Raw genomic sequence first — 27,276 nt, 5'->3', positions numbered from 1 at the left:
CTGGCATTGTAGGGTGTTGGTCATCAAATCCCAAACTTCTGCCAATCTTCACCTGGTGACCTCGTGTACTTACTGAAAAGGAAAAGATCAACCTGTGGAATTCTACAGGGAAGATTCCAACCAAAGAAACAGTCACTTCTGTGACCTTTCTGATGGAAATTGCTCCAGAGCAGTCTCCTAAATCTGTGCTGTCCTGGCTGGCTTTTGCCAGCCAGATGGGCATAAATCCAGCTCTAAATTGTTGCCCTTTTATTCCTGTGCTCTGACCAATGGATATTTCTCATTTGGGCCTAACTAAAACAGATGGAAATAAGTAGAACAAGAATGAGTCTTGAATAACTGACTCGGATTCTGCCTATGAAATGACAACCTGAACTACCCTTCTACAGTGGTACCTCGCAAGACGAAATTAATTCGTTCTGCGAGTTTTTTCGTCTTGCGATTTTTTCGTCTTGCGAAGCACGGATTTTGGAAAAGCTTCAAAAATCACCAAAGTCTTCAAAAACCTCAAAAAAGGCTACCACACCGCGTGCTATGAGTTGCTCCTCGAAGTCAAGTCGCAACTGCACCCCATGAATGCACGGTTTTAAGAAAAAGGAAACAAACTTGCAAGACGTTTTCGTCTTGCGAAGCAAGCCCATAGGGAAATTCGTCTTGCGAAGCAACTCAAAAAACGAAAAACTCTTTCGTCTTGCGAGTTTTTCGTCTTACGAGGCATTCGTCTTGCGAGGTACCACTGTATTTTTATTTTTTTAAGAATCATTTGTATTCCTGCACTGGAATTCATTTACATGCAATTTGGTGATGGCCACAAGCTTAATTGGATTTAAGAAGGTATTAGACAAATTCATCAATGATTACTGGCCATGATGGCTACACATTGGCGGCACATTTCTGAATGCCAGTTGCTGGGGAACAACATGCCCCTCATGTCCTGCTTTGAGGCTTCCCCACAGACATCTTGTTAGACATTTTGGGAAAGAGAATGCTGGACTAGATAGGCATTGGAGTCTCACTCAGCAAGTCTTATGCCTTTAAATTGAATGTACTTCTATTCTCCTTTTAAGGCCTTGAATTTTTCAGTTGTAAACTTTATTATTTGAATACCTCATTCCCTATATTCCAGTGTACCTTGCTTAACATATCAATAGATATGGGGAAATGTCTCCCTTTGGACAAGAGAGTTCTGTTCAAGGTATTTCATTCTTCAACAAATGTTTATTACAGTGAGGTACTGGCTAGTCAGCACTTTTGGAAAAAAAATCAGCTGGTCATTTATAAAACTACAAAAGCTGCATTAATATTTTTTATTTTCTTTTTAAATCATAAAGGACTCCATCTTTATGAAGTCTGAAACTGAAAATTAAGCAATATTCTTGGTGCAATGAAATTAGACTGAGAATGATATTTATTTCCAAGTGAATGAGAACAGCCCTTAACTTTGCTGCCAAGCTACTTATTGATTTCTTTTGCTTACTGAAGTAATACTGGGCAAAACCAAGACCCTTGACATCAGTAACTTTTTTAAACACATATTATTCAAACATTATCCACCAAAAATGAAAGTTTAAAATCAGAATAATAGATCAAATATACTTCATCACAATACTTACATGGTTTAAAAGGTTCTTAACAAGATAGATTTGTTCCCCATATGATAAAGCGTTCCCTAAAGAGGTTACTAATAACTTGATGCACATCAAGGTTTCGTACATTTGTTCTGCTAAAATGCGCAAAGCTCAAGAAAAAGTTGTGGTGCACAATAAGTGGGCCAGCTTAAAATATACACTTCAGAGAGGATGGCAGTGCCAAGGAAGAAGTTTATACAATTATTTCAGTTTAGGGAAAAAAGAACACCTCAACATCACCAAAACAGATGGATGAAGAAAGCAATAGGATAGTAGCAGCTGGACAAAGAAATAGTGAAATGAAATTATTTAAATCACATTGTTGTGCTTTCGATAAATAGACATGTATGTTCAAAGATATTTTGTTCAACAAGAATACGAGTTATGGAGGTTTGTGAGAGCATGTAATTGTGTAGGAAATTGGTGTATCCCTCTGTACGAAAACAATGGTTTCAGCACAAGTGAAAAAATATGTACAGACATTTTGTGGCGCTCTATGTTATCTTGAATGACTGAGAAAAAAAGTATGTACTTTTGGACTCCAGGCACAAAAATCATTTATTTTACAACCAAACTGGCTCCCCACTTGTTCCTTACATCTTTACTTAACAGCAACCTGCCAAATTACTACTTCTTTCCCCCAGTTTGATCTTAAATATATTTCTTCATTTCTTACAGCATCATGGGATTGTGAACCAAAACTCCTCCTTTCTTTCACTGGAAAATTATCTCTGAAAAAATTGTCAGAATATTCCCTTAAACAGAACCATTACCATCTTTATTCTCTTCCATTTCTAACTATTATATTGATTGAGACAAAATCAGGGTAGAGATGGGGAGTTGATGAAAAACTTTCCCTATCCTCACAATTGTTTTCTTCTTCACTCGTCTCACCCCTTTCAATAATGGGCTAAAAACATCAGGATCCAACTCCATTATCATATGTATTTGCCATTTTTGTCATTTAAAAATGTATTTATTTACTTATTGAGCAAAATATACAATTAATAATACCCCCAAATTGACCGGTCCCCATACTACTATTGTACAGAGTAGGCCTATTTCCAAAAATATTCAAAAGGCCCGGAGGAAGAAGGTGATTTACACTAGGTGTTGAAATGTCAGTGGCATTAGGGGAGTGGGTATTCCACAGGCAGGGCACCATTGCTGAGAAGGCTCTCTGGTGAATCACAGACCCGCTAAATGAATTACGCAATAGAATGACAAGAAGGGTGTCCCCAGCCAACCTCAAACACAGACAAGACAATACAATACAGGGAGAGGCGATCCTTCAGATAACTAAGCCCTAAGTTATTCATTCAGGGTTTTATATATCAAAACTAAAAGCCTGAATTGGTCTCAGCACCACATAGGCAGGCAGCACAAATCTTTTAAGTACCAATGCTATATGCTCTTGAGTCATCAAACCCATCAAAACTCTGACACTAGTGCAGAATGCATCTCCAAACGGTCTTTAGGAGCAGTCCCATGCAGAGTGCATTCCTATTTAAAGTTATGAGAAGAAAAACATGCTTTACACAATACTGCTTCTTACAACTCAAATCCAAAAAGTTGGATTTCTGGTCTAGCTTGATCTAAAATATGTTTGTTCAATAGATGATTGTACAGAAAGAACACACTGAGCTAGAAATACTAATTTAAATCATGAGTTACATATTTTCCCAAGATGCTGGCACATATAGCTTGCTGACACACAATTTAGGAGTGTGTTTAATCCCATCTTCATTCCACTCACAACCTGCAAGTGGAATAGAAGTAGCTTCCTTCAAGCCCTGAACTTGGCATCATAATGCCATCCATGAATACCAGCAATTAAATCTTCCTAATGAAGTCAAGGACAGTAGATCGGAAATCATGGAAAGAGTGGAAGGAAAGTAAAAGTTAAAATATATAAGATTTAAATAATTTGGAGGAATACAGATCTGTTGTTGTTGTTGTTGTTATTATTATCATTATTTGTTCATTTCTTATATCTATACTATTTCTTTCTTATTACTTTATGCATGATAGTAACATAGTATGTGTTGGCGATGAGATATAATAGAAAAGCAAATTATTTTTTTTTAAAAAAAGTGTATTTGTACATACTGTCTCTACCAACAGAATGGTTTTCCACACACTGCAAACCAGAACATCTATACTATAAGGCAACCAAGACAACATTTATATGAACGTTAAGGAAGCACCACTGTAAAATAAAATTATTCAGATTATTTAGTTGTAGTGAGCCAGTGAAGCATAGTGGTGAAGTGTGTCTGGCTAGGACCTGGGAGACCAGGGTTCAAATCCCCACTTGGCCATGAAGCTCACTAAGTGACCCTGGGCCAGTCACTGCCTCTCAGCCTAGCCTACCTTACAGGGTTGTTGTTGTTGTTGTTGTGGGGGTTAAAAGAGGAGGGAGAAAACCATGTACGGCATTTTGAACTCCTTGGAGAAAAAGGGCATATATAAATGCAATAAAATAGGTAGGTAGGCAGGCAGATAGATAACTGACACTTACTTCAGGAGGTGTGTGCTCTTTTAGCTACACTTATAATAGGTGGCGCTGTGGGTTAAAGCCTCAGCGCCTAGGGCTTGCCGATCGAAAGGTCGGCAGTTCGAATCCCTGCGGCGGGGTGCGTTCCCGCTGCTCGGTCCCAGCGCCTGCCAACCTAGCAGTTCGAAAGCACCTCCGGGTGCAAGTAGATAAATAGGGACCGCTTACCAGCGGGAAGGTAAACGGCGTTTCCGTGTGCGGCTCTGGCTCGCCAGAGCAGCGATGTCACGCTGGCCACGTGACCCGGAAGTGTCTCCGGACAGCGCTGGCCCCTGGCCTCTTAAGTGAGATGGGCGCACAACCCCAGAGTCTGTCAAGACTGGCCCGTACGGGCAGGGGTACCTTTACCTTTACCTATAATATTAACAAGAGCTCAAGGTACTCTGGTTACTTCATTTTAATGTTAACTTTCCCTTACCTTTACTGTATAAAATCCCAGATTTCAAAAGCCTTGTCTGTAAAGAGGATCATCTTCGGCAATTATTAAATATATCCAAAATACGTTATTCATGATAACCTGAAAGACAAACATTTCCAAATGAAGCTGGTTACAGCATAATACATCCTGAACAAACATTAATGAGCATTAATTCTTTTCAATTAATTAATTAATTTTCAATTAATGCTAAGTTATTGTCTTACGATCTCTGCTTAAAGTAGGAACTGTTTGAAACCTTTTCAAACACCTTTGCCCATCTAAGGAAGAATTCAGATTTGACAGTAATTGTTTATCACTCCCTGGGTCTAGATTTAGTTTCTTGAAAGCACGTATCTTCAACACACGACCCACTATTAACCCAAACATGCATTTGGAGACTTAGTTGTGACCCTTTTATCATATATTTGCATGACGGCGGTGCTCTTGCTGAGAACCAACTTGGATCAGACTGCAGCCCCACTAGTAGATGCCAACCCATCAGTTGAAAACCATGCTTTAAAGGGAGCATCACAGCAACCTCTCTCTGAACTGCAGAAACTACTTTCTCTCATGGAGGGTAACTTATTCCGAAAACCAACTAGATAGAGCTGTTCCAGCAGTTTTAATCCTGATGCATATGGGTCTAGCATATACGTGGTTTATGTCAGATTTCCAGGTATACAAGCTGAAAGATGTTCATTAAAATGGACAAGATTGTGCCACGGCTGTTGATTAGTGATCAGCCTGCTATTCTTGCAATCCTGAAATCTTTATGTGGAGCCCAATTTATTTCATGTTATAATCTAAATTTAGTTCTTTCCCGTGCATGCTGCTTTCTATTGTTTTTTGCTGATTTTTCAGTCTGATTGGTTTGGCTTAAATGCATTTAAGTCAGGAGTGAGGAACCTACAAACATTGGCCCAATTTCATGTGGACAGTATGGAAGGGGAAATTGAGAGGTGAGGGAAGAAAGTGAGGGAAGAGATGGACCTACCCAAAAAGATTGCCGACCTCTATTTTAAGTTAGATCATTTAAGAAGATCATGGCCACTGGTCCCATCACCTCCTGGCAAATAGAAGGAGAAGAAATGGAGGCAGTGAGAGATTTTACTTTCTTGGGCTCCATGATCACTGCAGATGGTGACAGCAGCCACGAAATTAAAAGACGCCTGCTTCTTGGGAGAAGGGCAATGACAGGCCTAGACAGCATCTTGAGAAGTAGAGACATCACCTTGCCAACAAAGGTTCGTATAGTTAAAGCCATGGTTTTCCCAGTAGTGATGTATGGAAGTGAGAGCTGGACCATAAAGAAGAAGGCTGATCGCCGAAGAATTGATGCTTTTGAATTATGGTGCTGGAGGAGACTCTTGAGAGTCCCATGGACTGCAAGAAGATCAAACCTCTCCATTCTGAAGGAAATCAGCCCTGAGTGCTCACTGGAAGAACAGATCCTGATGCTGAGGCTCCAGTACTTTGGCCACCTCATGAGAAGAGAAGACTCCCTGGAGAAGACCCTGATGTTGGGAAAGATGGAGGGCACAAGGAGAAGGGGGCGACAGGGGATGAGATGGTTGGATAGTGTTTTCGAGGTTACCAGCATGAGTCTGACCAAACTGCGGGAGGCAGTGGAAGACAGGAGTGCCTGGCGTTCTCTGGTCCATGGGGTCATGAAGAGTTGGACACGACTAAACAACAACAACAATTTTAAGTTATATGGGTCATTCTCTATAGACATATTATGTTCCCAAATGGGTCATACATCAGTTTGTAGAGTATATCCATTTTCTCTTTCAAGTCATTTGTAAAGATATTGGCCAGCACTAGTTGAAGCCATGACTCTTTCAGAATGCCGATAGGTATCGCAGGTGAAGACTTTAACAGAAGTCATAGTACTTTTTATATTGCAACACAGAATCTCTTCCTATTACTAAGATGTGTTACAATATCTTACAAAAAAAGGTTATTTTTACCCTAAATAACAGGAGTAATTATTATGTTATGCAAAAGAGTGAATAGTACTGCGACTAGAAAAATTTGTTACAGTAGTATAACACTTCACACTCTTTAAGATGAAACTGCTTCACGAAGGGGAAAGCTACAAATGCCTCAAGGAACAACCGTCTAGAGATTATTTCATTTAACACATTTGTGTCATCGCACAAAACTGCCAGCTTCTTGGAAGAGATAGAATTCTGAATTAATGAGCTATAGACTAACAAGCCTGCTCTTAACATTTTAACTTTTAAGGGTGGCTGAATTATACCCAGACTTTCTGTAAGCATAGGTGAATGGTAATTTCAAAGGAAAAACTAAAAACATTTATCAGATTGATTTGCAATAGTTGTTTACATATATGTCAGGAAAAGGTCGTGTGAACATTATCTTGTAAAAGGTATTTCTTGAGTGCATGCTGCCATTTTGGAAGAGGAGTGTTTCACTGAACTGCCAGCAATTGGACAAACAATTATTGATATATTGTTAACAGCCATGATCAACATTATATCAGGATGACTTCCCAGAATACTGTAGACTTTATGTTTACAACTGTTGAGAAGTTCAAATTATTGAGCTGAGGTAATGATTCCCTTTAAGTGTTGACATACTACATTCAGATTTATTCTTTTAAGAGCAATATACATTTTGTAAGGATTACACTTCTGCAACAGAATAATTTTTCTTACTATCTAGCTCCAATCCAATGAACTATGGAGAGATCTCTCATGAGAGTTAACTGCTTAGTGAAGAGCTAGTCAACCAATTTGCATCTGTTCAAATACCTACTTCAGTATCTCATATGAAGAGAGTATTCCCTTGAGCAAAACATTTCAAATAATTAAAAAGCATATAGAAGGCAAGTGGTGAAAAGTTACCTCCTCTTTCTACCTGGTAATGGAAATACTGGAGGAAAACACACATTCATCTATTTGAACAGAAAGAAAGAAAGAAAGAAAGAAAGAACCTGAGATACAAGTCTATTCAACTGCTTAAAATAATTTAAAATCTTAAGGGGATATGTAGACTGTTTATGGCAAATATTTTGAGAAACATTTTTCTATTATCATAATAACTATTATTGATAAACACTAATCATCACCATAATACCATAGAAGTATACAATAAAACAAAAACAAGTAAAACAGATAAAACAGTTGTGGAAAAAACCATCAAATGCTGCCTGTGAGTTAATTCATTCTTCTGGAAATTTTATTTTTGGCACCCTACAAAATGAATACAGTGGCCTGTTACATGGTAAACTGAACTATGCCTTACTGGGACCATGCAAATGTGCAGACTTCTAGAGAGGAGGAACTCATAACCATTTTGCTTCATGGTTAGGAAGAAGCTATCATAAGCCCAGGTTCAGATGACACGCTAAAAGCTAAATTTTGGTTTAGGTCAGCATGGAAATAAAAAAGATTGGGGAGGAGCAAATTCTGACTTACTATGGTGTTCCAGACAAATATAAGAGCCTGCCTAATTTCAATGGCCAGTGTTTTCCACAGAGCAGATGGCACACCTAGTGTGAGCCTCTCTGAAATAAACCTCCAACACACGCAGCACCAGAAGGAGGACCCTACAGATGACTGCTATCAATGGGCAGATATGCAGGGAGCAAGGATCCCTCATAAATCCATGTCCCAAGTGATTTAAGGATTGATATACCAATAAGAAAACCTTAAATCTGGCCCAGTAGCCTACTGGCAACCAAGTACCATTATCTAAGCACTGGTGTTTTGTGCAGATGGAAGGAAATTATGGATATTCTGCAGTAGCTGCCACTTCCAAACCAAATATAAAGGGTGGCCCCCACATAAGATTACATTGGGATATTCCAATTTTGAGGTTACCACTGTCAAGGAATGGCCAAAGATAGTTGAAATTGCTCCTAGTCACCAAGGCTACTTGAGCTTCCAGTAACAATGAAGGATCAAGGAGTCCTCCCAGACTATGCATCTGTTCCTTTCGAATCACAGTTCAACTCCACCCAAAATAGGCAACTGGCCTGTATCCTAGACAGCCACAAGGCCTCTGTTTTACCTGGATTCAGTTTCACTTTATTCATCTTTATCCATCCCACCACAGTGTCCAGACAAATTAAGATTTTATTGATTTGAATAACAACTTGTTTTTACTTCAACTAACAGCAAACTTAGCTGACAAATAAAGACAGAATTGCAACAAAAACAAGTCACTGAAAAGGAGCAGGGAGCTTTCATTATATGTAGGGGAACACTAAGGTTTGCAGCAGTACAAAAAAATAAAAAATAAAATAAAGCCTCACAGAAGTCCACAATATTTAGGGGGGAAATTAAGGGTGCAAAAAAACCTCATTGTTGATGAGCATTTTCAGGGTATGAAAAAATGGGACATTGGGGTTGGGGGAAGAGAAGAGAGAAAATGCAGTATCGTGAAGATGAAGCATTCTAGACTGCAATTGCAACCCTTATAGTGAAATCAATATGTTATAAACTAACTGAGAAGGGTTACTTTCTTCCTTAAAGAATTATGATGTGGGCTGATTTCCCCCCCTCAAATCTCCCACATACAGAACTTGATACCTGGTGCAAAACCTCAATTTACTGCAGTTATCAATCCTTTTACCAATTATTCTCAAGGGTTCAGGTGATCGAACTGTCATACCCTGCTCTCCTTCATGGCCTTGAGTTACCTTCCCACCAACACTGGCTGCTTGCAACAACATTTCAAGGAAGAAAAGAGTCCTGAATATAAACTTTCCTAATTTTATTCTAAAATTATGCAACTAAATCTAATGGGCAATACCCAACTAAGACATACTCATCGGAGACCCGCTGAAGTTAGTGATATTCACTGATTTTCCATAGTTCTAATATATGCATATGACTAACCCTAGGTATCACCCAGTGATTCTTAGATTCCAAGCAATATCATGGGTATGAGAAGAGGAGCTAGTTACAATGACATTTTCACAACATGCGTAAATCATTCAAGAATGAGGACATAACACAGCAGCAGATACACTTATCCAACCTATAGACCTACTAACTCGCATATCAAAGCATGCATATACACAGCGTCTTGCAAAGCTGCTGAAAGCCATATTGCGGTAACACAATGAGACAACTGCATGTTCTTGTCTTTGAAGAGCAACTGTAAATGCAGCCTTTGGCAAGTTAGTAGACCACATGACAAGAACTATGTTGTACTAGCCTACAATTAGTGGATTTGGAGGCCAATTGCCTCAGGACTACATGTCATGATAACTTGAGGGCCCCAACGAGGAAGGATTAAATAAAAGGTTTCAGTACGTTTAAGGCATACCCAGTCTCCATGCCTGAAACCAGCCAGAGATCCCCTTCACCTGTCACTTACATCCTCCAGACAGGATCCTGTTGGTGATAAAATATTGGTCCTCTGGGCATGGATAATGACTAGTTTGGGGACATGCTATAAGCAAAACATTTAATCAATTTAATCCTCCAGTGATACAGGGTGTATCACTGATTTGCCGTGAGGGCCACTTGAGAGAAAAGGGAAATTCTTCCCTCAAGGCAAATTAGTCAGCTCTTATGCCTGCTTTTATATACCATTTTTCTTTTGTGAACCACAGTGGATACACAAGATGGACAACTGACAGGCCATGAGGCCCAAGAATTACAACTGCATGTTCTGTTGTGTGTTTCCACAAGGGGTCGAAAACTCACTCTTTCAGTACCACAGCTTGAAAAATAAAATGCTACTACAGTGGTACCTCCGGTTCAGGATGGGATCTGTTCTGGAGGTCCAATCGGATCCCGAGGTTTCTGCAACCAGAGGACCACTTCTGCGCATGCGGCGAAACCCGGTCAAATACTTCCAGGTTTGCTGCTTTCGCGTCCTGAAATTTACATAACCAGAGGTACTTCTGAATATCTGTCCACATATATATATATATATATATATATATATATATATATATATATATATCCCCAATGTATTAAGATTCACTTACAAGTTAAATGGAAGTTGTTCGGCAGTGATATGAATATAGCATACCAGGACTGTTTAAGTGCAAAAGAAATCTAGGTACAGTGGTACCTCGGTTTACATACGTTTCAGGTTACATACGCTTCAGGTTACAGACTCCACTAACCCAGAAATAGTGCTTCAGGTTAAGAACTTTGCTTCAGTTTGAGAACAGAAATCGTGCTCCGGCGGCGCGGCGGCAGTGGGAGGCCCCATTAGCTAAAGTGGTGCTTCAGGTTAAGAACAGTTTCAGGTTAAGTACAGACCTCTGGAACGAATTAAGTACTTTACCCGAGGTACCACTGATATATTGCTATCAGTTGCCAATTGTAGGAACACCTGCTTAAGTGATTGCTGTACTGCCCATCACTGAATTAAAGTTTTAGTAGTTAATACAAACTAAACTGAAAACATTTAAAGCAAAGACATATGAAGGTTTCAATCTCCAACATTTCTTGATATCAATACTTTAGATTAGTGGTTCTCACAGGGTGTGGCAGGAAAGAATGGCAATTGTGGTGGGAAGATTCAAGATCAAAGAAACATTTAATTTATGCTGATGAGGAAATGAGTGTTAGTTTGTCTCAAATTAGAACTAATATAAATGAGATTACCCAGCAAAAGTAAGCTCACACTTCTCATTGTGTTCCTATACATACTTAAGGTACATATGTATGAGGCTCGCTGATAATTATATTATGGGAATATTCATGTTCTTATGTAGCTACATTGTTTTATACTTTCTGGGTGTCCCATGATCATATTATAAAGTAGTTGTGTTCTATGTCATAAATCAAGCACTGCTAGGAGTTGTTTCTTATTGTTTTCCATGTATTTTTTTATCAATTAAAAATTCGGTGTGGCGTGAGCCAATTTTTATTTCGAAAATTGTAAGGAACTATTACCCCATTCATTTGACAGTTAATTTTGTACTAGATGCTAAAAACACACTACATGTTTTATGTTGTTCCAATATATCATTGTGGCAATTACCGTAATCTCAGCATAAGGGTAGATGCAAACACTAATATGTACTGTAACAGCTCCTCCACCATCATGGAGAATGAAAGCCTGAGAGATTCAAGACAGGAAGGTATGTGCACAACACACAGTTAAGTAACTATGGAATTCAACACCACAAGATGCAGTAATGGCCATCAACTTGGACGGATTTAAATAGGAATTGGACAAATTAATGAAGGACAAGGCTACCAATGGCTACTAGTCATGATGGCTGTTTACTACCTCCATTATAGAAGGCAGTATGCTTCTGAGTACCATTTGCTGGGGAACACAGGCAGGGAGAGTGCTATTGCACTTATGTCCTGCTTTTGGGCTTCCCATAAACATCTGGATGCCACTCTAAGAACAGGAGGCTGGACTAGATACATCTCTGACCTGATCCAGCAGGAGTCTTCATTCAGTTTCCCCCATCTTTTCTTTCTCACACTAGACAAGTTTCAACCAAGATTTCAATACTTGACGGCTCAGTCAGTGCGAAGCTGAGTTGTTTTACAGGCTGAACTTACAGTTGTTATGTAATACAATACATACCAAATGAAAGGGCAAACAATTCTAATCTAAAAATACTAATTTGGTGGCAACAGGAGGATTGCAAACTCACTGACCTTTGGAAGATGGCAGATATATATCCACTACATAAGCCATTGCTGCCGTTTATATATCTAAGCTGGCTCTGGACTTTCTACCTATCCATGAAGCAGATGGTAAAATAAAGCAGAGAAGCCTCTTGCTGGGTCTCATCCTGAGGATTCAGTTTTCGGGCAACCCAACATTTCCTTTATTAAATGGGGTGCAATATAGTATAGTGCAAGGGCACATGCTTTGTGTGTGGAACCTTCCAAGTTCAATGCCCAGCACTTTATAAATGGTGATGGGAAAGACTGCTGAAAGACCTGCTGCCAGTTAGAGTAGGCAATGTAGAGCATTATTATTATTATTATTATTATTATTATTATTATTATTATTATTATTATTAAAAAGCCTGACATAGTATATGTCAGCTTCTAATGCCTTTTGCTGGTTGTGCACATAATACTACCAGGGTTTTTCTGCCACTACCTATAACGACAAGTCTTGGTTCTAGAACTGCAACTGGGTTAGCCTATAACAGCCAAAGAGGAAACTCCTGAAAGAGGAAAAAAAGTAGGATGTAGTTTGTTTTCAGAGTGTATGGGATGAATACCCCCTTGGGAATGAAATACAAAGATTTGTAGATTGATTGTGAAACATAAAATCACCAAGCTCATATTTGCTTCTACAACACTTTGATGTCAAGACAGATTGGTGGAATATGAATAGCCAGACCCTCTGATCCTATTTGCAAAGCTTTAACACTTAAGTCAATAGAGCTAAACCTATTCTGATTTTTTCCCCCTAGTCTAAGAGAAGTCCAGAACATTTTTAAGAGCAACTTCTATGTAGCTTTTTGGGGAATAGCAAGAATAAGCATAAGTGCAGAAGCAAGGACAACAGTACAAAGACATTACTGTGACAGCACATAAATCTACCAATTCTTATCATTATACATCATGAGCCAAATTGTTCACATATAATTTGTATATGCCATCATTTAGCTACAACTTCTATGAATTATTGGATGTCAGGGTGTGCTTTGGTCGATATTTAATCGTTCTTTAGCAATGACATTGTACAATTTACAGCACAAGGCTAGATGTGGCAGCTCCTAAAGACCAATTCACAGATTATAGTCTTAATGAGGAACACATGTAAGCCACCCCCCTCTGCTTGCATTAACATCCAGAAGAATGGAGAAATTTCTCTTCCCAGTGACAAATATGTACAGTAGTCACTGGAGAGCAGCGTTCCCGTTACCTTATCTCTTCTCATGATCTTGCTAGGTAGACCTGGCAAGCAGTTTCCCAGGTGCTACAGCCACCGCTCATGTATAAAAAACCAGGGTGGATAAAAATCAATGTGTGTTTTTTTAAAAAAATCAGATTTTTAAAATTTAAATCAGATTTTTTGGGATTTAAATTGGATTTTTAAAATAAAAAGCTTTTGGAGGGAAAATCTTTCTAAAGATAGTTTTCTACTTAAGTTACATTATAGTCCAAAGGCTATTCATCAGGAAATAAGGATTTGTTTTAAGTTTTTAATGTGTGCTAAAACTCAGTCTAAGTTTGGTTTTTTTTTTAAATCATTTAACCACATTAGTTTACAAACATGGATACATATGCTATACAGTGGTACCTCAGGTTAAGTACTTAATTCGTTCCGGAGGTCCGTTCTTAACCTGAAATTGTTCTTAACCTGAAGCACCACTTTAGCTAATGGGGCCCCCCGGTACTGCCGCGCCGCCGGAGCACGATTTCTGTTCTCATCCTGAAGCAAAGTTCTTAACCTGAAGCACTATTTCTGGGTTAGTGGAGTCTGTAACCTGAAGCGCCTGTAACCTGAAGCGTATGTAACCCGTGGTACCACCGAGGTGATGTTATTGTTTTAGTTAAATAAATTGTTTAAATTGTTATTAAGGAAGTGATATTTTCTCCTTACAATAAAGTACAGCAGAAAAGTTGTCCAAATATAAACAGTTAACTTATTAAACCTCACAATAATTTCATAATTATCTGTCTATGTATTTCTAATAGTATAACCAAATCAGTAATTTTTGATATGAATGAAACCTTCGTCTGGTTGTAAATAAGCAAGAATGAGCCTTTCTGTAAAAAAATGATTTAAATCAAGTCTTACTGACTAGTGATTTAAATTGATTTGTTTTAAATCAAATCCACCCTGTAAAAAATAAAAATAATGGAGCTAATGCAGATTTAAGTATTAGACATTTTAATACTATGAAGTCTGAATATATGATGACCACTTCACAAATCACATAGTGACAAACCAAGTCATCAAGTATAGCTGATTGGGAGCTACAGCCCATCAGGGCTTCCTAGTGGGTAGTACCCAAATGATACAAGGATTCGCACGCCCGTGCTTGCCACTTTTACAACTTCAATATGTAGGCATGCCTTAACACATTTACATGTAAGAAAGGCAATACACGAAATGGCCAAGATTTTCATTACGTTCAATAGGTCAGATCTGAGGACTAACAGGACTAACGTTGTGTAGCATGTATTCTGGATAATCTACATAGACTCCCAGCCACCAAATCTCAAAGTCTGGCTCTATTGGACTCTACCATCCTGAAGTTTAAGGTGCTATACTTCTATGTCATTACATGAATAATGATCTTATTTGCAAAAATGAGGGTATGCCTCATTGCTTTTACAAACATCGGAAACAAGCCACAGCAAAAAGACAAAGATGGCGAGATACATCACAACAGACATATACATGAGACTCTCTTCTCCCTCCTATCTTTCTCATTTTCATCTGCTTAAAAGAATTCATCAAGCCGCCAAAAGTGAAACCATTTTTGGCATTTCTAATTCCACACATTTCTGGGCTATTCATGGCTTAATAACCATAGATGAATGGATTGTGTTCTGTTTTCATTAGAAAAATGTAAATTTCTGCTCAAATGCCTAATTAACTGCCTGCGTTCGTTCAAAAACTTCTGCATGGCTCTGAATGAGTATAAGGATTTTATATTGCTTTCTCAATATTGGTTGCCTACCATGTAATGGCAACCATAAAATTACAAACTAACTTATAATGTTTCAATTAGTCTTATCTTGACTAGAGAAAGAGTCACCTTAGGCCACAGGTGTGAAATTATCAGACACAAATGTTACCATGTTCTAGAGCAGCTCAAGACATTCTGCTATAAAAAGCAACTTTCCTCCAAAATCCTAAAAGGGTCTAAGTATATATTGTAGCCAATACGGTTGAGGCAAAGCACCACAGTGTAATTAAATTTAATACTACTAAATAAAAGAGAATGCCATAGTGACTCATTATATTATCATTTTTTTTTAATGATAAATACTTAAGAACTGTGAAATATGTCAATAGGAACAGCTCCAAATTGTTATGAGTGTCCTGTTTTCACATGCAACAATTTACACAGATACTAAATCTGCACCAGTTCAAATTATATTTCCTGGCTTTATAAATCAAGGTTTATGAAGCCAGGAATAAGTATCGGGTTTGCATTTGCTTCCCTTGTCTCCCCCCATCACGCACTGGTTTGACAATCCATTCCTGGCTACTTTAAGCCAGAAGCCCGTTATATCTAAACTGAGAAATTATTGTCTAATCTAAATTGACTGAGATAAAAAGCCAGAATCATGAAGTTGGGAAAGAGTATCCAAATTCTGCCAAGTTCTCTCCCACATGTAAAAAAACAGGGTATTTTGTCCTGCTTGTGAGTGGGGGCAGCAGCAAAGGAACTGCTTCTGTAGAGCAGAACTGGTCAGTGTTTTGCTTCCTTCCTGTTCTCCTCTGGTGGTAGTAGTAAAAACATTTATGCCTACACATTGTTGCAGGGGATATGGGACCATGCTGGTGCTCCTGGAAGACTACTGTGAGTGGATAAGTTATTGTTATCAAACAGCCTTCTAAGCTAGCAAACTGACCTGGCCACCGATTCCATTTGCTGGGTAGCGCAATGCTTCTCCTAACTAGCTGTTTTGGCATGCCTGGGTTTTAAAAGGCCGGCTGCACTGTTGTGTCACACACCACTTGCTGACTATTAGATGCGCTGACTCTTTCGAATATCAAAGGAAGAACATGCTGGATCATACCAATGACCTATCTGGTCCAGCATCCTGAAGTCATAATGGGACAAAGACACTACAACTGACTAGCTCTTTGAACTGCACATGAGGCTCAACAAAGGCAGACCCAAGCATCATTTTGATGCCTCTGGTTGGTGATGAGCCCTGGAAGTTGCTCAAGACTGCTGCCCTGCAAATGTCTCTGAACTGAAATATTAGTAATAGATTTTGTAAGGCAGACTGATTGATATGCTGCCAAAATAAACATAAAGCAGAAGAAGCAGTCTGCAGAAACATTGAAAGTAGAAGTTGATAATAAAAATTATAGCCTATTCTGGCACATATAATTCTTTAATTGGACAATACCATATTTACTTTAATGTAATCCACACCTTTTTTGGCCAAATTACGTTGTGAAAATTAGGGTGCACATTAGATTTGATGGTGCATTAGAGCTGCATAAATACGCTATGCTATGCTGATTCCAGCTTTTGCTGTATCCACATAATGCCCTATGCACACCAAACCGTGACATTATATTGTAGGTAGGGGTGCATGGAAGGTAGGCTTTTTCAATACCTAATCTCATCAGCAAGCCTCAAGACATCATACCACTAATAAGGCTTGATGCAAGAACTAGGGCGCATTCTACCCTACACTATAGAAACACATAGAAATAACTATTTGATTTATGTGCTTGCTGGCAGCTCCTAACTCAAGCCAAAGTACTCATAGTAGTATGCCATCATTTGCTAAAAGTTCCATATCAATCAAAGAGAATTCAGCAAATAAATTTTAGCAACTCTGGAAAACAACTGTCACCAGAGAACCTTCGGACCTGTGCCCTTCAGCAAAAATAAAGTTTGATGTGGTCTACCGGAATCAGGTCCTGTGCCCAACTCAAGTCTCCCATCCTTCCTTCCTTTCCCTCAAGTGACCTCCATGGCAGCAAAAGCAGCTGCTGGTGATCTGCTGGTGGAATAGAGGGAGCTACCTTATACCAAGTTAGACACTGAACCACCTAGCTCATTACTGTATGAAGCGAATCTCCAGGGTTTCAGACAATGGTGATTCCAAGGATTTAACCTGGTACCTTCTGCATAAAATGAAGAAGCTCCATCACTGAGCTATAGCCATTCCACTCACTGCGTAGTCTCAGTGAATAAAATGAAACTTACTTCAATGTAATCCATATGTTGTTTTGGCAGGCTGGTAGTTTTTGTGGTTTTATTTACAAGGTTGCAACACACTACATCTAAGACAAGCAGGTTCTATTAAACTTTTTACTTATGTGACACTTTCCCAAAATTTTATTTGATACACCAATGTTAATATAACCCTGTGAGCACTATCAGCGATGACAACAAAAGAGGAAGTGTCCGGCATTGAACCCTTAATTTTTTATTAAGTCTTTTACAATACCTGTGATATTACACTGTAATTTACTTCTAGTTCTCTGGATAAAATTAACACAGCTTCAGTGACAACATTCTTAATAGTAATAGCTTCAAATAACTATTAACTTAGACCCCATCTATGACCAGTTTGAGACTGATGCTTTGGCAAATGTTGACACACAGACCAGGATTAGGAAACAGAAGGTTTTCTGTGCTATATCCAGCCTACCACAAATGGGTCCAAGTGGGACTTCACAGTTGCCTGTGACAAATCACCTACGGTGGGTTTCTCATTCTTATGCAAGATGTATTGAGCTACAGGTCACCGACTTTATATTTCCAATCCTATATATAACCCATCAGAGAAAAAGAAAGTGACTCTGCATTTTGCACAGCACATGAGCTCTTGTTAGAATTCTAAGAATGGGAAAAATTATTTTGAAATATTAGTATTTTAAAAAATATTCAATTTAGCTTCTGACTTCTTTCCTCCATAGAGAAGAAAGAGAGAAAGGAAGAAAGGAAGGGGTGGGCTTGCAGAAGGAGGCAGCAAGCTACCACTGGTGTTCCCTAAAAAACACCCAGCATACAATGTAGAAAGCACTCTTTTTTCCCTACAGAAAACATGGAATGTGGATTTTTGATGCATTTTTGCAGAAGGGGGCAAAAATGCTACCACACCTGTTTGGTGCACATGCCTCAAGACTTTTTTTTGGGGGGGATCAAATAATTCTAGATAACGCAGCACTGAACAGGTTGTCATACCTGACATGAATAATAAAATAGGCTATGTTCCAAATGAAGGAAAAAATATATGCAAGCAGAAAGAACCAAATAAGCAGAGCTGGAATTTTGTTTGCTGCCTTACTTTACTTGCTTTCATCATTTTTCTTGCCAAAAAAGCCAAATTGCAATTTTCAACAGAATTGTGATTTGCCTCTTCAGTTGAGGTAACCAGTATGGCAAAAGCAACCAGTGAGAATCCAGCTATGCCAGCAGTTCTTTTTCTTGGATTTCAGCCTTTATGTTGGATTCAGAATTCAACAAAGACAACAAGCATAAACAGTATGGCTAGTCAGTGGATTCCACATCTTTAAACATAGGTGCCGTTTTGAGGTTTACAATCTTGAATAATAAAGTCCTCAGAAACAACCATAGACGTATTAGGTTGTGTAAATAAACTTCAATTTAACTTCTTACAGCACACAATTGATTTATTCCATTTCTCTGAAATGATGACATGCAACATGTTTAACTTTGCACTTTCTCTTTTTAACATATGTCAGTATAATTTCAGATCTACATAGAAAGTAACTTTTGCTTCCAACTGCTTCTTCTGCAAAAACATCAATCTAAGGAATAAAAACTCACATTTTGCCCTTGAAAGGATAGATCAGTATTGAATATAAAGGCTCTGAACATCTAGGAAAAGGTTGAACATTTCCCCCCAGAAACTTATTGTGAATGTCAATGTGCTTAGCCTAAAGAATGGGGAGGGGAAAAGTGGATTGTCTTGGGGAAAACCAGTACCAAATCTGTCCCTATTCTAAGTTGGGAGTAACAAAGCTGATTTTGGGGATAGCAAGAAGGACTGTAATGCAGTGAGAGTACAGAAAAGTGCTAGAATAAGTTAGAGTAAGGCTATCAAAAGTCTTATGCAAAATGGAGAAAGTGATAATATAAGAAAGAAATATATATATATCAATGTGCAATACATGTTACAGAGCGGCATATACAAATGACACAGGTTCCGGCTTCAAATAGCTTATAAACTAAAATTACAACAGTGTCCGTAGGATAACAGAGGAAGAGATTGCATGTGATGAATGTGCACAAGTGCCGCCGTGTCTCATTTGGCTTTGTTTTAGTTGGGGGATGAGGACTAAGTGATTAAGCCAAAGAATTAATGGAGAAGATAAGTTTGAGGAATTTGAAGGTGGAAAAGGCAGCATTACCACACAGGTCTTCTAGGAAAGAGTTTCATGAATAAAAGGGCAAATGGGTAGAGAAGTTATTTAGGAGAGCAGATCGTGGTAGGGCAACTGAACATGGAAGAGCTGGAGGAGTGATGATGATTGGCAACAATACATCTAGGTAAATCTCCTAATAGATTCCCATGCTCCCTAATGTCACTAGCAACCGAGCTATCTGAAATTGATCTTTCTGAGGTTACTGATGAAGAACTGAAAAACCTACACCATAGAAACTAATTTTATATAAAGTAAAGTAGCATAAATTTAATAGAAAGATGCTGCATCACCTTTACACCAGAAAGCAGGTTATCTGGGGCCCCAGGACACCCCAGCTACAATAGGAAGGACATCCCTCTCTTCCCCCAACTTGGAATGCAGTGGGGAATTCAGGCATCTTTTGTTATGCACCATATTCAAATATCATTACTCACTAGACCCCAAGGAAAGGTGGTGGAGGAGTTACTATGGAGTTTTTACTGGCACAACACAGAATGAAAATGCACAATAGATTTCTACCCTAATGGGGATCCACCTGACTATCTGTTTGGGACTTCAATGACTGTACTAAATCTGCCACATCCCCCACTAGGCAGAATGTTATTTTGGTAGTCAGAACCTAATGTATTTTTTGCTCTATAAGACGCACTTTTCCCCCTTCAAAAATTAAGGGGAAATGTGTGTGCGTCTTATGGAGCGAAGTTCCCGCTGCGCTCTGGAGGCTTCAGGCAGCTATCCGCAAGGCTTCAGAGTGCAGCAGGAGTTCCCGCTGTGCTCCGAAGGCTTGCGGATAGCCGCCTGAAGCCTGGAGAGCGAGAGGGGTCGGTGCGCACCGATCCCTCTTGCTCTCCAGGCTTCGCTTCGCTGGAGAGGCGCTGCACAGTTTTCCCTCTCTACGCAGCGCCCCTTCAGCGAAGTGGGAGGAGAAATGGAAGGGGCTCTGTTTCTCCTACCACTTCGTTGAAGGGGTGCTGCGCAGAGAGGGGGAGAATTCCCCCCCCCCGTTCTCCCCCCTCTAAAACAAGTTGCGTCCTATGGTCCGGTGCGTCCTATAGAGCGAAAAATACGGTAGTTGCTGAAAGAAGGAATTATCCTGCTAGCCAGGGGCTTCAACCTAGCAGTGCACAAATCCAACCACCAGGGTGAAAGTTCTTTCCCTTTCTGATAAGCATGACCTCACCCCTCAAACTGAGCTAAACGCTCTTGTTTTCTCCTTTCATCCTATCACCAAGTGGTACTTAGCATATGACTCCGGCATTTCTCAGTGGCTGTGTAATCCCACTTCTGGTCAATCAGAATACTGCTCATGGCAGTTAGCATGTGGTGTGTACTGTCTTCTGACAAGTAGTATTGGTGAGGGGTGAGACGCATGGCAACTCATGACTGATGCAACAGTGATGCTATGTTTATCAAAGGTGAGAAACAGAGAGGAATTAGCTGTGATGGCTAATACTTGACTTTTACATATTTTTTAGAATTGGAGAGAGAGAAATAAGGTGGGACAAGTGGAAGGCAATCAGTTTGCTTATTAATTTATTTAGGGTGTTTATGCATCACTTTTCATAAACAATCTGTTTCCAAAAAGATCCAAACAAAAATAAGCAATACAATATAAATGTAAAAAGCACCAACTAAAACATACTTAAAGGACAACATAAAAAAAATCCATAGCTTAGTTCTGACAGAAGTTCTACTGTATCAGAGACAAGAAGAGGAATTAAAATATTAAACTTTAGGACCAATGTGTTTTGGAAAAAAAGGATTCAACACTCTATAAACTCTTTTACAAAGTGATTTTTCTTTCTTTTCTTCACAACATCTATCAGTTAAATGTAGTTTAGTAGCACTCCACTCTTTCCAAAAAGTTGCTTCCAGAGGATGCTTTGAGAACAGTTAGACAGGTCATATTTGTCATCTGGTAAAACAGGTGCAGCACTATAGACGTATGGGACAGAACAGCAAGAGAAGGGGGGAAATTATTTGAAACTTACTACTACTACTACTGAGCACCAGAAAAATATCAAGTTTCAAGGTGTTAAAATTATTTATTGTGAGTCCGTGGCACAAATATTATATATGGGAACTACTAGTAAGCAAGGGTTGTTAACTCCCAATTATTTATGATTAGCAAATAAAATTGCAAACAGCCTCAGCTTCCCCCACCTATATGTTATTAACATCATTTTTACATTTATTTATCACCCATCCAACAAACCTCTCTAGGCAGTTTACACAGATAATACAAAATACAATTTACAATAAAAAACAATTTTAAAGTCAAAAAAATTAATCACTAAGCAGAAAGCCTAACAAAAAGCCAATTAAAACCAGCATAATGCACAGCATAAAAGGAAACGTAAAAGTCAGGCTTTGGGAAGGGGGACGCAATGCAAAATTTGGAGCACTCAATAGGTAAGTATTACGTGACATAAGAGTATTAATTGGTTACCTATTTAAAAAAAACCAATTTAACAACAAAACAAAGATAAGTAATAAAGTAGACAAATTTAAATAAAAGAGAAACAATAATTTGAATCAAGTTGCTCACATGCACTCTAGGTTTTTTTTAATGAAAGTACATGATATTTGTTATAAACACTGAAATACGCTTAATCGCAGTTATGGATTGCTGGGGAACCTGTGCTCCTCCAAATGCTGCAGAACTACAGCTCCTTTAATTCCTGGATAGAAGTCATCCTGGCTCAGCTGATGTGAACTGGAGGAGCATCAGGAGGCCCACAGCTCAGTCACCCCATGTAGAGCTTTGATGCTATGTAAAATAGCACACATTAACATTTATTAACTATAAATTCTATAAAGTATTTTGTGCTACATTTGATTATATGCATTGCCCTTTGTCCATAACTTGTCCCAATGGGCATTTGAGGAGCTGATTCTGCACAAAACCCACAAATTCTACTTTTATGTAGACAACATAGATTTTGAGTTTGTTTTTCTGTACTGTATTTGGTGGGCGATATCCAGCTTTTTTGTTTCTTGAAATGCAACAAACAGGAGCTTCTATTCACAGAATGAGGATTGTGACCATGGATGAGGGTTCTTCTATGAACAGAACTTCTGATCTGTCCATGCAGCAAAAATATGATACCCCCACCCCAACTCCTGATAAGGTGCAATACCCAGAAATACCACATGAGCTGCATATTATCCTTTGATCTTGCTAGCTTCCAGAGAAATATGCTCCAGGAATGGGCAGCCTTGTGGAATCTACTTCACTATTTGCTAGAGCAGGGGTTCCCAAACTGTGCTTCATGCTGCTGGTGCATGACATGTCCTGTGGTGAATGGTGGGAACAGCAGTGGCTCTGTTGCTGTATGTTGCCACATGCAGCTTGCACTGTATGTTGTTGTGAGTTTCCAGCCTCCTTCCCCCACCAGCGGCAGAGCAATCCGCATTGACTTGTCACATGCACGCTCTTCCTTCTAAATCTATTCCAGATGGAGGTACAGAAGACTACTGGGTGTGAAAAGACCATATGAGGAGGGGAAGGGGTAGCAAGGTGTTTTATCCAACCCTCAAACCTAGCTGCAGTAGTTGCTGAAGGTGGATAGTCTGACATCCATTGTGTTGGCCCTTCCTGTTTGTGTATGCACACCAAGGAACTAGAGGTCATGAAGTCGGACAGACAAACTTGGGCTCTTCAAACAGTGTTCTTTGTTTGCTACACAACTGCTGTTCTTCCCCATCTCCTTTCCCCCTCCCACTGTTTTGTGCCCCCCCCCCCTTAATGCATCATGGCACCACACACACCTTTGAAGTGAATACCTCATTCCTTTTCAACAGCCTGAATGCTCTTAATATGTGTAGAATTATCTGCATTGTGAGACACCTGGTAAGGAGAGATAAAACCAAGAGATCTCAAGGCTGCAAACTATTGTGCCTACTTGTGAGTAAGAGTCAAATAACACAGTTCAGCTTCCTATTGTGTAAAGGTGCACAGGATCACGCTTCTAAGGCTGCAGTTGCCTATTGTGTGCCATTAGCCCCAAAATCAGGATTATCTGCAGAAGACTACTTTCGAGTTCCCACAGATCAGGAATTCTAACAGCCTAATTTATTGGATGAAAGACTGTTTGTTATTAATAATGCTAAGCAAGTGGGAGTCAGAAAGTCTTGCTGGTCTATTACAAATTTTCCAACTATCTACCCTCTATCCACCCTGCTATTTTTTACATTATTAGCCCAAGTAGCTCTCAAAAGAAGCTTACAATATAATACAAAAAGATGAATATAATATTAGCAACAGGAAATAAGCAGTGAATATTAGCAATAGCTATGTGATAAAAAATTACACTGTGCCAGAAACAGTACATCACAGTTGCAAGCACAGATGCATTGTTCATGTTTGAAGTCAAACAAGGTGATAATCCATTGTGAGCTTTGAAGGGTATATTCAGATGACTCAGCTCCCCCCACACTCCAGTCACAACACTTGGGTGAGGGATATGACTCAGTGGCTAACATGTGATAATTTGTGAGAATGAGGCACATTACTTTCTAGGATAGTAGAACTCTATAGGATTCCCACCATATACAACGGCCGCAAATGCTACTGCACAGTATAAAAACATATGTTGTCTGAATGCATCCATAGTCTTAATAAAATATAAAACCACATACATGTGCTTATTTTAACCTTAATTAGTTTATTATCTCACAGAACTGAAAATGTCTAACTTCACATTATCTGAAGGCGCAAGTCATCTTACTAGAGAACAGTAAAACTAGGCTGTATTTTCATTGTATGTGTATGTTAAGATATGCAAAACGGGGTCTTTAAGTGGGCTACAGTTAATGTTTGCCAAAGAGAACAAACTGGAGACCACAATGAATTGACGTACACAATTAGCATCCTGTGTGCATGGTAGGAAAGCAGGCTTATGCCTGTTTCACTACTACATCTCATTAATAGTTAAAGGTACTGAAATGCATGTGTATACATTCCAAACTATACAAGTCCGGTTTGCACAATCTTCCCTAACTTGTCTCACTTAAGACGTATGAAGCCAACACATCCCACAATGCTTGGGGGACATTTCCAGGTGGCTGATCCATGCCACTCTTTTCCAAATTACACCATTCTGTAATGGCCAGTGGAGGTTGTCTTCTTTTTTCATTAACCTAAGCTTTAGCTAGCAGCCATCCTCACCTGGATCCTTCCTCATATTCTTTCTCCTTCAAGCCATAACTATTTTCTGGACTACTAGGGACATTCTACAGAAAGGTGCCTTTCTATAAGGGATGTTTTTCTGGGTTGTTTTTTAAACCAACTTAGCAAGCTTCAGAAAACCTAAAGAGGCAATTGGACCTTGACTAAAGGGCCGCCAATGGACCATTCCATCACTGCCTTAGCCTTATGGGGGATAGGAATTTGTTTCCACACACACACAAAATATCCTGTGGGAAGATTATGTCTCCACAGTGAGCACCTTTGGTGTCTCACACCTGTCACAGAAATAACTTTGAAAACTAGGAATTGGCATTACCATTTTATTCCTCCTATTGCAGAACAAGTAACTACTGGGGCATAACTTTGCAAACAGATTAATCAAAATATAAAACAATCTGAAGAACCTAGGACAAGCATAGACCACATAACTGGGGTATATGTGCTTTTCAAAACAATGGATATCAACATTCAATATTATTAAATCCTCAGTACTACACCAATGTTTAAGGTTGATCAAACAAATATATTATTTAAGACAATCAAATATGCAGACGTTTGTGGAAAAATGACAAACTGCAGTTTAGATTTTTTTCTAGGAATGTCTAAGCACGCTTTTTCAATAACAAGGATGAAAAGCTGAAAATGAAAACTGCAGCTAAACTATTATGTTCATTTTTCACAGAGTCTAGTCCTTCCCCTGCCCACTCCTCTAATTTTCTTAAGAGGGTCTCTTCTCTGGTCTTCAGAGAGTAGCTGGAAGAGGGGAGGCAGAAAAAGGTCCTCCTTTCCTTCCACTCTGCAGTTTTAATCTGAAATCTTAGGCGCAGTACTACGCCCAGAGCTCAGAAACTGCTTGCACTAATGAAATTCCTTGTCACAAAATGTGCCTAAAACAATGGGGGTTTCGAACACTGTCCATGTTTATCTACCTGCAGCGGTTTCGCTTTCAGCCAACTTATACTGTACTATGATGTATTCCAGCAATTATGTGTCATTCTGAAACAAAATGGCCTGGTTTGCACATAATTTTAAACTACAATTAAGTTTATGTGCCTAAACCATGGGCTTGTATGCTCTCCCGATGCAAATAAAGAGCTTCTGCTTTCATATATTTTTAAAAAAAGATTTCGCATGATATCTGAACTGCAAACTGTGGTTACTTTTAAACTACGCGTCATTTAAAACAAGCCAGGAGCATTAACCACAGTTGAGCTGGCTTGATTCAAACAGCATAGTTAACACTTACCACAGCTTGCCCTGGTTGAGATATAAAAAAACAAAGTGCAGTTAGCTGGGTGGGGAGGAAGGACAATACACTTGTCATCCTATACACACCTACTCAAAAGTAAGCTTATCTAGACAGGTAGATGCATACATGTTTTAATTTCTTTTAACCTTTGCTGCTGCTCTTAATTAAAAATTAATTACTTGTTTTCAACTGTTTTTATTGATTTTAATATTTACAGTGAATACTGTAAATAGAAGTTTTGTTACAAACAAGTGGTATACAAATTTTGTTAAATAAAGCAAGCCTCATTGTGTTAAATTGACCTTTCTCATAGAGAATAGAGGATACAGCCGTAATTCTTATATAGAGAACACTCTCAATGTCTTGGTCCAAAATAAAAGAAACCTCTAATAATCAGAACTTAAATTTCAGTGCAAATAACTGCCAAGGAGTTTTTATTGTAGTTAAGTAAAGAGTGTGCTAAAAAATAAAGAAAAAAGTTTCATAAATTTGTGGAAGAAGTTATAGCTTTTGTAGAATTGTTCTACCATTATCATTTTTATAATTACTGGCATGAATATTTTTTCCTATTTCATAAGCTAAATACTGCAGCTCTAATTGAGGTCTGAATGTTATAAACAGTTAAATGTCTGGCTTTGCCCTGCATTTTAATATAGAGCAGAACAGACATGGGAAGTATAAACAGAACTTTTAACTAGATTATAATTTCTAATATGGCCAAGAAATCCTTCAACAATAACACTTCTAGCACAAAATCTGGAAAGGAATACTTTGAAAGAGAGCATACTAATATAAATGACTAACCTTTGCTAAAATAACATTTTGATCCCATTTCATGTTTCTGAAGGACAAGTTTTAAAACAAAGGTTATTTTCAATGAATGCAGAAAAATGGTGGCTTGAACAAAAAACCTCTGAAAGTAAATATAAAACTTTTCTTTAAAAACAAATGAAGAAACATTGGATGGTAATCAGGGAAACTCGTGAGCATCTGATGGAGTTTCTGCCCATGAATGGACACAATAAATCCTTCTGGCTTTAAGCCACTTTCTCACATTGAACATCCCTCTAGAGGCACTGGGCAAATCCAGCTTTTTGGCAGAAAGCCAGGTCTTTATTTAGCCCACACTTCACATCATATATGACATCAGGTGTAGTAAAGGTTGCAAAAACAGCCTTGCAGGTCAAATTAGGATCACAGCTCTAGATGGTTGTT

At 38.8% G+C, this 27,276-nt stretch overlaps 1 protein-coding gene across 4 annotated transcripts in view; it reads right to left on the bottom strand.

The window, feature by feature from the left end:
- Window positions 1-27,276, bottom strand: part of MBD5 (methyl-CpG binding domain protein 5) — a 105,687-nt gene that overhangs the window by 65,167 nt on the left and 13,244 nt on the right. For all 4 annotated transcript variants that reach the window (XM_079992971.1, XM_079992970.1, XM_079992969.1 and 1 more), the window contains exon 2: window positions 4,604-4,702. The gene's annotated coding sequence lies outside the window, so the exon portion shown is untranslated. The remainder of the gene's footprint in view (window positions 1-4,603; window positions 4,703-27,276) is intronic.

Source organism: Podarcis cretensis, assembly GCF_951804945.1.
Source record: "Podarcis cretensis genome assembly, chromosome: 1".
NCBI lineage: Eukaryota > Metazoa > Chordata > Lepidosauria > Squamata > Lacertidae > Podarcis > Podarcis cretensis.
The sequence above is the reverse complement of the archived record's forward strand: the minus strand, read 5'-3'. Positions and strand labels throughout refer to the sequence as shown.